This window comes from Nicotiana tabacum, chromosome 18 (assembly GCF_000715075.1).
Source record: "Nicotiana tabacum cultivar K326 chromosome 18, ASM71507v2, whole genome shotgun sequence".
Taxonomy (NCBI): Eukaryota; Viridiplantae; Streptophyta; class Magnoliopsida; order Solanales; family Solanaceae; genus Nicotiana; species Nicotiana tabacum.
Genome location: NC_134097.1, coordinates 153,153,977 through 153,165,947, shown reverse-complemented (window position 1 = coordinate 153,165,947; position 11,971 = coordinate 153,153,977). Strand labels below are relative to the sequence as shown.

Here is an 11,971-nt window from a genome sequence, read left to right as displayed (position 1 = left end):
CTACATATAACAATATTATTACAAAACTGTTTTCAACTTTAATTTATCCACTATATAACGGTAAAGTTATACTTTGTTCGCTAATAGTACGGTGTCAAAACTTTAACCCCTACACCTATAAATTTTATGTCGATAATGTTAATAGTTCATTGACACTATTCTATCAATCTTTGAATCAACTACTTCACAAACTTGTGGTTGGCTATATATGAAAGAAAGAAGAATTTCTACTTCCTTCTCACAACTGAAAAATCACATTATGCATCGAGAAATGGATGCAGAATTTAGCCATATGGATGCGAAGCCATTATATTTTTAAAGTATAAGTTCATATTTAGCATTTTTTGCAATTTTAGTGAGTTTTTACACATAAATTTATGTGTAAAAACCCGATGCTCTCAAGATGCATCCGCCCTGGATGATAATGACACAAATTCATGTGAAAGACAATTGTCCGTTATTACTACACATGAATGATAATAACACAAATAATGTTGCGTCATTTGGCTCGTAAATTTACTGTTACGCTTACTCATGCACCAGAAATTCGAAGCTTTCTGGAAAAAATGAAAAACAACAAGCAGAAGAAATTTGAAGTTCAAAGTGACAGTTTAAACTTCACTCCACAGCTAGAATTTATAAATATCAGTAGACAGAAATTATATATATCTACGCGATTTATCATCTGCAAAAATCTGTAACCCTAGCCATGCAAATAAGAGGTACAAGCCAAAGATATAACAGAAAAAAAAAAACCATAATGCAAAACAATCATCTATATAAAGAGAACCCTTTATAGAGCATTATACAAACCAAATCATATATCTTCTTAACCAAAGAAGAGAAAAAGAAATTAAAAGAATGTTGAAGCCTCAGCTTTATCAAACATCACAATCTACAAAAACCCTAATCCCATGGAGTACTACTAATTCATTCACTTCAGGAGAAATCTTAGCCTCTTTTCCCATTAATATTTTAAGTAAAAACCTTAGACAAAAGCAGAAGAAGAATTTTAGGGTTCATTATAATGCTGCAAATAACACTAAAGCTGTGCTTGCTTCTACTGAGAAATCCAGTGGGGTAAAAGCAGTGGTGACTGTTCAAAAAACAGTTGAAGGTACTAACTTAGGTTTATCGAGAGGGCTTGATGATATTGGTGATTTGCTTGGTAAAACTCTCCTTTTGTGGATTGTTGCTGCTGAGCTTGATCCTAGTACGTATAATTCACTCATTAATTTCTGCACTAAGTTGTTTAAACTCGATGGGCTCAACGTCCTTTAAAATTTTTAGCACTGCACTCATTGTACTTTTGAAATTATGATTTTCAGACTTGATATTTGTTGAAATTTTAGCGTTGTCCCAGACATATATCTATGCTTTGCATGAAAAATACTGGCCGGTTCAATTAAAATCTGTTGAAACTAAATTAAAGTGTATCCATCTAGGATTTAAAATTGATAGGTTCAACCTTTGTGTTTTCAATATTGAACCCATTTGCACTCTTACAATTATGAGCTCAGAATTTATTATTTATAAATATTTTGACAATTTTTTAAGTATATATCAGCGCTCTACATAAAAATATATGGAATTCAATATTTGAGCCCGTTGAAACTAAAGTGGATTGGGGGAAGCAGGACCTATATATATTTGCTCCCATCCTCCTATATAGCAAGAATAATAATAATAAATTTTTGGATTTAAAAACATAAGTACCAAGAAGATATTTTTAAAATTTTTCAGAAAGGGCATGCATTAGGCAGTGTGGGCTATGCATTGCTACATTTGTTCGACAAAATAATTAACAATATGAACTATTTATAAGATTTCGACAAAAATAAAATTCATGGTTAAAATATTGTTCGAGTTGTCTCTCATTTTCTTCCTAATAAAACTTCCATTCGTGTTTCTTAACTTGCATTTAATTTTTACACTCTTTGAATATTATTAAGTAATTTAGTTCTCTATTATCTCTTTTAAAGAGACTGGAATAAAGAAACCAAGCATTAAGACGTTTGCACATCGGGGACGAGATGTGGATGGTGACACAAATTATGAGGCTGATTTTGTAATTCCTGAAGACTTTGGGGAGGTTGGAGCAGTTTTAGTAGAAAATGAGCACCACAAGGAAATGTATGTCAAGAATATAGTAACTGATGGCTTTCCCCATGGCATAGTTCATATTACTTGCAATTCTTGGGTTCACTCCAAATTTGATAATCGTGAGAAAAGGATTTTCTTCACCAACAAGGTTTGCCAAAATTCCCTCTTCATTTATGCTTTATTTGTTTTACCCAAAATAATTACTATCTTATTATATTTTTGGAAAAAGGATTAATAATGATTTTTTCGCATAGTAGCGTAACTATAAGTATTAAAGGACATCCCAGTGCGCTAAGCTCCAGTTATGCAAGGGGTCCAGGGAAGGGTCGGACCCAAAGATCTATTATACGCAGCCTATATATATCATGCATTTCTGCAAGAGGCTGTTTACGGCTCGAACTCATGACCTCCTGATCACAATGTTAAGGCTCCCATTTCCTAACTATAAGTATTAGTGAACCATAATAGGTTATCTAAAAGCGTGAGTTATTTTTTACATATGTTTCGCGAGTTAGACATGATTTACTCGTCAAGAATAAGAAATAGCTGGTTGATTTTCATAGTAGACAGGAATATGATCTAGCTATAGAAGAAAGAATTCAAAATTCTTTCTTTCTTTCTTAAACATCGTGTCCAATTAAACTGTACTATCACATAAAATAGAACAAAGGGAGTATGATTCTTCTTATACTCTCTCTGTTTCAATTAGAATGACATTCTTTATTTATTAGTCTGTTCCAAAAAGAATGATATATTTCTATGTTTGAAAATATTTTACCCACTTTACCCTTAATGAGAAGCTTTTATGGCGAAACAAATGTCATGGGCCCCACAAAGTTTTTGCCCCTTAAGCTTTTAGGACCACATATTTCAAGAGTCTTCTTTTTTCCTCTTAAACTTTGTGCCAAGTCAAACTACATTATTTAAATTAAAATGGAAAGATTAATAGCCTAATTTTTTTTTTTTTGGGGGGGGGGGGGGGGGTTAGGGGGGGGGGATTTCTTGGACCATCTATTTTGTTTTCTTTCATTTCACTCATAAACTAGACAACAACAACAACAACAACCCAGTATAATCTCACTTAGTGGGGTCTTGGGAGGGTAGTGTGTACGCAGACTTTACCCCTACCCTAGGGTAGAGAGACTGTTTCCAAATAGACCCCCGACATCCTTCCCTCCAAGAACATCCCATTTTGCTCTTGGAGAGACTCGAACTCACAACCTCTCGATTGGAAATGGGGGTTGCTTACCATTTAATATTACATACACTAGGCTTCTTGTGTACTTTAAAAAATTGTCCTTTCTGCTAGCAACATGTCTCTATCTAACGGGTAAAGGGCGCAACGTGAGTACAGCACGAGCAGCTCAATAATATTTGTGGTCCCAAGCCAAACCTCAATAAGAGGTTTTAAATTTATTTAGTAAAATAGTAATTAATTTTTTGTAACGATGGTATACCGATCATCTTGTATGTATTTTGATAACTCATTCATTTACCTACTGCTCTCACCATTACAAATATTTGAAAACTCCATTTACTAAGGCTTAGAGAATATTTTTATAAGAAATATATATGACGGTTAAGATAATATTTTTTATAAATTTTCATAATTTAATAGTCACAATTTTGTATCACATTTCATACATTTAAAATAGTTGAAGTCAATTCTGAAGTGATAAAAAGTTACTCCAATTATACTAAGAGATTTCGTTCTTTAATATAGTTTTGTTCTTTTGGCAATGACAGTCATATCTACCATCTCACATCGGCCCTTATGTACACTGTTTTACTTTACATTTCTACAAATTTGTTTTGCAACTTAAAAATCTGTAATTTCCTGATCACGACAAAAATCTTATCGTTGCATCAAACTCCCTTCAGTACAGCACAAGACCACATATACTAATCTAGAACATTATAGTGGTCCATTTAAGTATTCGATATTGACTTTTGTTTTTATTTCATCTCACTTATAAACTCGACACATGTACCAAAAAGATATATTGTGGACCTAGTGGTCCTATTAATTGCATTTATTATTATTACAAACACAGGCTGCTCTTCTTGTGTACATTTCTTGTAGCAACATGCCTTTAATTTTGTCTAATGGGTAAACAACAACATGCATGCAGTTAATTATCTAACGTTAGAAATAGTCTATTGAATGATTTTACGTCACATTCCTTGAGGTGTGATCCTTTCTCGGATCCTGAGTGAACGTGAAATGCATTGTACACAACTACCCTACCCTACGACCTACGCTGCCCTTATTATGCCAAGAAAAAATAAAAAGAAACAATGGAATAGAATGTTAAACTTCTATAATTAAGTAAACTTAGTACAAACTATATCTAGCCAAAAATGATATTATAATATATATGTGCAACATGTTGTATTTTAACAGATAATTTATTAATTAATGGTTTATTTCCATATTGATACACAGTCATATCTACCATCTCAAACACCAAGTGCAATAAAGAGATTAAGAGAAAGAGAACTTGTAATAATGAGAGGTGATGGATTTGGAGAACGTAAACAATTCGAGAGAATATGTGATTATGATGTTTACAATGATATTGGAGATCCTGATGCTAGTGATGATGCTAAGAGACCTGTAATGGGTGGCAAAGAACTCCCTTATCCTAGAAGATGCAGAACTGGTCGTCCACGAAGCAAGAAAGGTACTCCCAATGTTTCAATTTATATGATACAATTTTTTTTTCTTTTTTTTTTTTTAAATTTCGTGTCATTCTTCTTAAGATTGACTAAAAAGGAAAGATTGTAACCTAAATTAGAACAAAATGAGTATATACTATTTTTAAACAACAGTGTAAATAATTTTTATATTATTATGTTATTTTCTAATTGTTTGTCGTATTGTCCAGATGCTAATTTTACTTATTATAGGTAGTTATCCGTGGTTATATTTTAAGTGATATGATAATATGAAATATTTAAGTTTATACAAGTTAAACTTTGATTGAATCTAAATTATATACATTAACCGTGTAATCTATGTTTACACTATCTGTACTTTTACCTGCTCTAACATAACATGTTAGCATAATTTGCATGTTACCAAACTGCTTGTTATAAAAAAAAAGCGATAAAGATTTATGTTATATATATTGATAATGTAAAAAAAAATATTATCTACCAGTTTACTAAAATATCCAATAGCAAGATAGTTAATTTTTACCAGGCTATTACGTAATATAAATATATATAATTATCTTAGAATTGACCAGATTTTGTACATACTTTTTACATGCACGGTCAATACATAACTCTATTTGTAAAGTCTTTTCTTGATATGATAGTATAAAAGTTCAATAGTATCCAATGCTTAACTTGAGTTGAAGTTTACACTACTCGATTAGTGGTTGCAATATTGCAGATCCATTATCTGAATTAAGGAGTGCCTTTGTATATGTACCGAGAGATGAAGCATTCTCAGAAGTGAAGAGCTTAACATTCTCAGGCAACACCGTGTACTCAGTTCTACACGCGGTGGTGCCGGCATTGGAGTGCGTCGTTTCCGATCCCGATCTCGGATTTCCACATTTTCCGGCGATTGACTCACTGTTCAACGTCGGAGTCAGACTTCCACCACTTAGCAATAAAAGTAGCCTGTTGAATATCGTACCAAGGCTCATTAAGGCCATTTCAGATACAAAAAAAGATGTCTCTTTGAAACCCCTGAGTTGCTTCAAAGTAAGTTCCTATAACCTATAAATATAGAAATATATGTTGCTTGGATCCTTAAAAAAATTCAAAAATCAAAATATTACACTGCAAACTTATGTATGTTGCTCGAATGCTCCAAAATGACGTCGCACCTATCCAGATCCTCCAAAAATGCACAATATTTTGATTCGATAAGGATGCTGCTACATTTTTTGAGGATCCGAGCTACATTGCTGATATCCCTCATTGTTATGTTACTATTTGATCCTACTTTTTCTCCCCCTTTTTCTTCCTCTATTTTTTCTTTCTTCCCCTCTTTCTTCTTCTTCCCTTGTAGTCTGTCCTAGAAAGAATGTTATCTTTCTATATCTAAAAACAACTTAACTTTTATTTTACCATTGATGAGATAATTTATAGCAATAAGTGTCTGTAAGTTAGTTAGACGACAAATTTAAGGTTAATATAATTAAGGCGAATATTTTGGTAAAAAATTAATAAAAAAGAAGTAATATATTAAATTCATCCAACAGTAAATTGCAACTAATCTGATAAAATGTCTTATAAATATTAAGTGATATATTTTCATCGTTATGGCAGGGGACAAATTTTCTTGGTTTAATGATGTGGAGTTTGCTCGTCAAACCTTAGCTGGTCTCAACCCGTGCAGTATACGCTTGGTTATGGTATGTTATCCCCTTTTTGTTTTGAATGAATACGCTAAACCCCCTCTAAACTAAACTATTATATTTTTATCAGTTACATATTTAAATTATTTGGTGTCCCAAAAGCCTCCCCCAATTATATCACCCTCTATATTAAAAAAATCCTCATCGATATTTTAATTAAATATGTAAGATAACTCGCCAAAAGGCGTCTGGGAGATGAAATTAATAAAAATGGCCCCAATTTGCCATTTCTAATGGTTAATTACTGTTACACTCTTTAAAAAATTTAATTTTTGTATTTTCCCTCTATTTTCTTTAATTGTATTCTAGCCTTCTTCTTCATAATTTTTATTTTTCTTCTTCCTGTATTCTTATGGGTTTCATCTGAAATTTTTGTCTTTTCTTGTTTTTCCAAACTTATCTTTGTTCTTCATTTAGGTTTTCTTCTTTCAACCAAACCCTAATTTTTTTATCCCAAATCTGGTATTAGACTAAAATTCCTGGTGAAAATGAAGGTTAATGGGAAAAATCCAATGTTTAATGGTAAAAATCATGATTGAGACACGGTGTAGTCATTATCGGATTGGATGGAAGATATATTTTTTTTTAACAAATGATCATATGTTTATCCCTTCATCCTCTTTCTTTGATTTTTTAACCCCCAAACATTTACCCATTTAATTTTTTTAATTATTAGTTAAATATTTTAATTAAATTGATATATCATATTAGATTGAGTAAATAGAAGAGTGTATCACACACTCCACTAAAAATTCAATGAGGAATTTTTAATATATAGGTGTATATAGTAGGGGGGGAGGGGTTGTTGAGGATACCGTATAGTTTAAGTAGGTAACTGATAAAACCGTGATAATTTAGGGGGGGTTTTAGGGTATTCACATTTTTTCCTCTCTCTTACAATCGCGATGTCTGAACCAGCTTGCGCGTATATGGTATTATCTTGTTTATTTTATGTTATTTTGCAATTATTATTTTAGTGCAGCTGAATTCCTTACTTCTTGCTTTAGAAAAATTGCTCGATAATTGATGTCTTTTCTAAACCTGTCCATGCACTAATTTGGTTAAAAGATCAATTTATAGATTGTAACACTAAGCTAAAATACTTCATGAAAAACCAGGAATGGCCATTGAAGAGCAAGTTAGACCCTGAGATATATGGACCTCCTGAATCAGCAATCACAAAAGAGCTAATTGAACAAGAAATTGGAGGACTCATGACTGTTGAAGAGGTATATACAAATCTTTCTCTTTTTTGAAATTGCGAGAAAAAACATTATTTCTGTTTTGTTTGTGGACACACATCCTTTTATTGCATAAATAGCCTTTTTGGAGGCCACTCTTTAAATTATGTCCTCTATTAGTTCAGTGGGCTAAATTTGGCTGCAAAAAGAAAAAAGTAATTCATCCAACTACTTTTAAAGGCGAAATTTAGGTGAAAATGGCACTGGCTTGCCAGTTTTTGAAGTGGTAGTTGAAAAATAACCAGTATTTGTAAAATCATTAAAAAATAGACATTGTTTCGTTGAACATGGAAAAATTCCAGCATAATATGATGGATTATGGAGCACCTGCGTATAAATTTTCAATATATTATATTGGAACTCCACCACATGGAAAGTTCCAGCATAATATGCTAGATTTTGGAGCTCCTGCGTTTAAACTTCCAGCATATTATGTTGGAAGTCCAGCACATTATGCTAAAATCTCATATGTAAAAAAATTAAACTCCATCATATTATACTGGAGTTTTTATGGATTTTTAAGGATGTGTTTGTTATGATTTTATCTTTACATAAAAAACTGGCTAAATTTCGCTTACTTTTGAAACTGTGGCTATTTTTCAATTATATGTTTTTTATTTTTTCCCTTTTTAGTCTAGTGAACTAAGGGGATATAATTTAAAAAGTGGGCTCAAAAAATGCCATACAATGCAAATAATCCATTTACAAGCCTGTGCCTATAGTCTTCCTCCTGCTTAATTAATTCTTGAGTTATATATAAATGCAGGCAGTTGAACAAAAGAAGCTGTTTATTCTTGATTATCATGATTTGTTGTTGCCATATGTGATCAAAGTGAATGAACTCAAAGGAAGAGTGTTATATGGATCAAGAACTTTGTTTTTCTTGACACCAGATGGCACATTGAGAACTTTGGCCATTGAGCTAACAAGGCCACCGGTATATGATAAACCTCAATGGAAAGAAGCATATTGCCCTACTTGGCATGCCACTGGTTCTTGGCTATGGAAGTTGGCTAAAGCTCATGTTCTTGCTCAAGACTGGCTATCACCAGCTAGTTAGCCACTGGTAAGTGATGACACATGCATTTTTCCAACTTACGTCTTATCTATGTTGCTCGAACTCTTCAAAAAAATTGCCGCACCCGTGTCGGATCCTCCAAAATGCATTACTTTTGGAGGATCTGACACGTATCTACAAGCATTTTTGAAGAGTCTGATCGACATAGCTTCTTATATCACTCATCATTTGGAGGGTACTTAAATAAGCTTATAATTATATCTGACCAGCTTATAATCATTTTTTGGTTTATCTATGTGTTTGGTAAATACCAACGTCAAACTATGTGATCATCTCATCTAAAAGCTTAAACTGTTAGAAAGAACACACTTGAAATATTAATTCACTGAAATTGATTTTTTTCAAAAATTTGCAGGCTAAGAACTCATTGTGCTACAGAACCATACATTATAGCAACAAATAGGCAACTTAGTGCAATGCATCCAGTATACAGATTAATGCATCCTCACTTCAGATATACTATGGAAATAAATGCCTTAGCTAGAGAAGCTCTTATTAATGCTAATGGCATTATTGAGAGTTCCTTCTTCCCTGGCAAATACGCCGTGGAGTTAAGCTCTGTTGCTTATGGTCTTGAATGGCGATTTGATCGACAGGCACTCCCTGAAGACCTCATTAGCAGGTAATTTACTACTATCATTGTATTTTATCCTGTCTAATTTCTCATGTTACTGGTCCTACTTATTATGCAAAATTACATGCAGTTATGTTTTAAGTTATCTGATAGTATAAATATTCCACTCAGACAGTATATAGAAGTAAAACTCATATTAAGTAAATATACATATTTTGTTGGAAAAGTATAAAAAGCGTTTATTTTGTGCAAACTTTAACAGGGGAATGGCTGTGAAAGATCCAGATGCACAATATGGTTTGAAACTAACAATAGAAGACTACCCTTTTGCAAATGATGGTTTAGTACTATGGGACATCCTTAAACAATGGGTAACAGACTATGTCAACCACTACTATACAGAAACCGAACTCATAAAATCCGATACAGAACTCCAAGCTTGGTGGTCAGAGATCAAAAATGTTGGACATGGTGACAAGAAAAATGAGCCGTGGTGGCCAGAACTAAAAACCCCAGATGACTTAATTGGAATTATCACAACAATTGTTTGGGTAACTTCTGGACACCATGCAGCAGTAAACTTTGGACAATACAGTTATGCAGGTAACCCCCCCAGGTAACCCCCCCTATCTTTTAAGTTAAAAATCTTAGTTTTTGTGGATAGTTATCTTTTAGTTGACACTGATAGTGTAAAAGTTCTTATACACCATCGGTGTATAGAGGTTAAACTCGTTTTGAAACAAATTTAAGTTCTATGCATCGGTGATGTGAAAGTCATTACACAATCATCCATTTATAGAATAATTACAGATAAATCTCAACGATAAATATTAAGTAGTAAACTGATAAAAATGATAACTATCTACTATCATAAGTTAAAACTACACTGATAGCATAAAAAATCTTTATATTATTTTCTACTTATTGTATTTATGTTGTCCTCAAATCATAGAATATTGACTCTGCTATTGCATATGTAGGCTACTTTCCAAATAGGCCAACAGCTGCTAGAGCAAAAATGCCAACTGAGGATCCAACTGATGAAGAATGGGAGAGTTTCTTGAAAAGACCTGAGGATGCATTATTAAAATGCTTCCCTTCACAAATGCAGGCAACAAAAGTCATGGCAATTTTGGATAGTTTTATCTAATCATTCTCCAGATGAAGAATATCTTGGAGAGACAATAGAACCTTACTGGGCAGAGGATCCTGTAATTAACGCGGCGTTCGAAAAGTTTTCTGGAAGATTAAAGGAACTTGAAGGGATTATTGATGGTAGAAATGCTGATAGCAATTTGATGAACAGAAATGGAGCTGGAGTTATGCCTTATGAATTGTTGAAACCATTTTCTGGACCTGGTGTTACTGGACAATGTGTGCCTTATAGCATTTCCATTTGATTTTCAAGACATAATTTTTGTAATAAGATGCAAGTGAAAGAAAAATAATACAAGCCAAATGGGCTCTTTTAAATTTCTTTTGCAAATGCTCGTGATTGAATCAATTTCAGTTCCTTCGGGTGTATAATGTTTTCACAATGTAGTTTTTCAGAGTTAGCGACTTCAGTTTATGAAGAGAATTTGCAAGACACAAATGTTAGTATGTCACTTGTATGAACCTCTTTAAGATTGAGCTTGTTCAATTGAAATTAATGTTATGCTGCCCTTCCTTTGTTCGAGAGAAAGCAAGGACTTTCTTTTAGTTACCGGCCCAAACAAAGCATATTAGCCTCTGGAACGATCGATACATTGGATCGAAGTATTGCGAAGCTATGAATATTGTTCATTAGGTCGTTTATGATGAGTACACAAAATTTGTGATGACCCGATAGGTCATTTTTAATTTTAACCTTCATTTATGTATTCCGAGAACTCGAATAGCTCCATTCAGTCTTTTTCAATTTGCATGCAATCAGTATCTTTTCCGAAAAAACTTTTATGTGAAAAAACAAAGAAAATATGAAATTTTACCTTTAAAACTCATTTGAGTGTACTACGGTCAATGTTTTGAGCAAACAGACCCGGATCAGTATTTTTACGATTTCGGTGGGTCTGTATCATAATTTGGAACTTAGGCGTATGCCCGAAATCAAATTTGAAAGTTCCTAGCTTGAATTATCGCCATTTAACGGAAACTAGAAATTTAAAGGTTTAAAGAATTCCTAAATTTGGCCATAATTGGATTTTTGTTGATATCGGGTCCCGGTTTGGATTTCGAGAGTTTGATCAGCTTTGTAACAATATTTATAACTATGTTCAAAATTTGAAGTTATTCCGAGGTGCGTAGGCGCGTTTTCCGTTAGTTTTTGAAAAAAATAAATGGTTTGATTTTATAAAGCTTGAATCGAATTTTGATGATTCCAATAGCTTCGTATGATGATTTCGGACTTAGGTGCATGTCCGGATTTGAATTTGAATGTCCATCGGACAATTCGGCGCATTTTTGTGAAAGTTTGAAAATAATTTTTTTTTGGAAAGTTTGACCGGGAGTTGACTTTATTGATATCGGGGTCGGAATTCGATTATGAAAATCGGAACAACTCCATTATGTACTTTAGGACTCGTGTGCAAAATGTGAAGTTATTCCGGATTGATTTGAT

The 11,971-nt window shown here is 33.0% G+C and overlaps 1 pseudogene; it reads left to right on the top strand.

Annotated features, from left to right (window-relative positions):
* Nucleotides 1-861: 861 nt before the first annotated feature.
* LOC107760399 (linoleate 13S-lipoxygenase 2-1, chloroplastic-like) lies at nt 862-10,845 on the top strand (annotated as a pseudogene).
* Nucleotides 10,846-11,971: the final 1,126 nt, after the last annotated feature.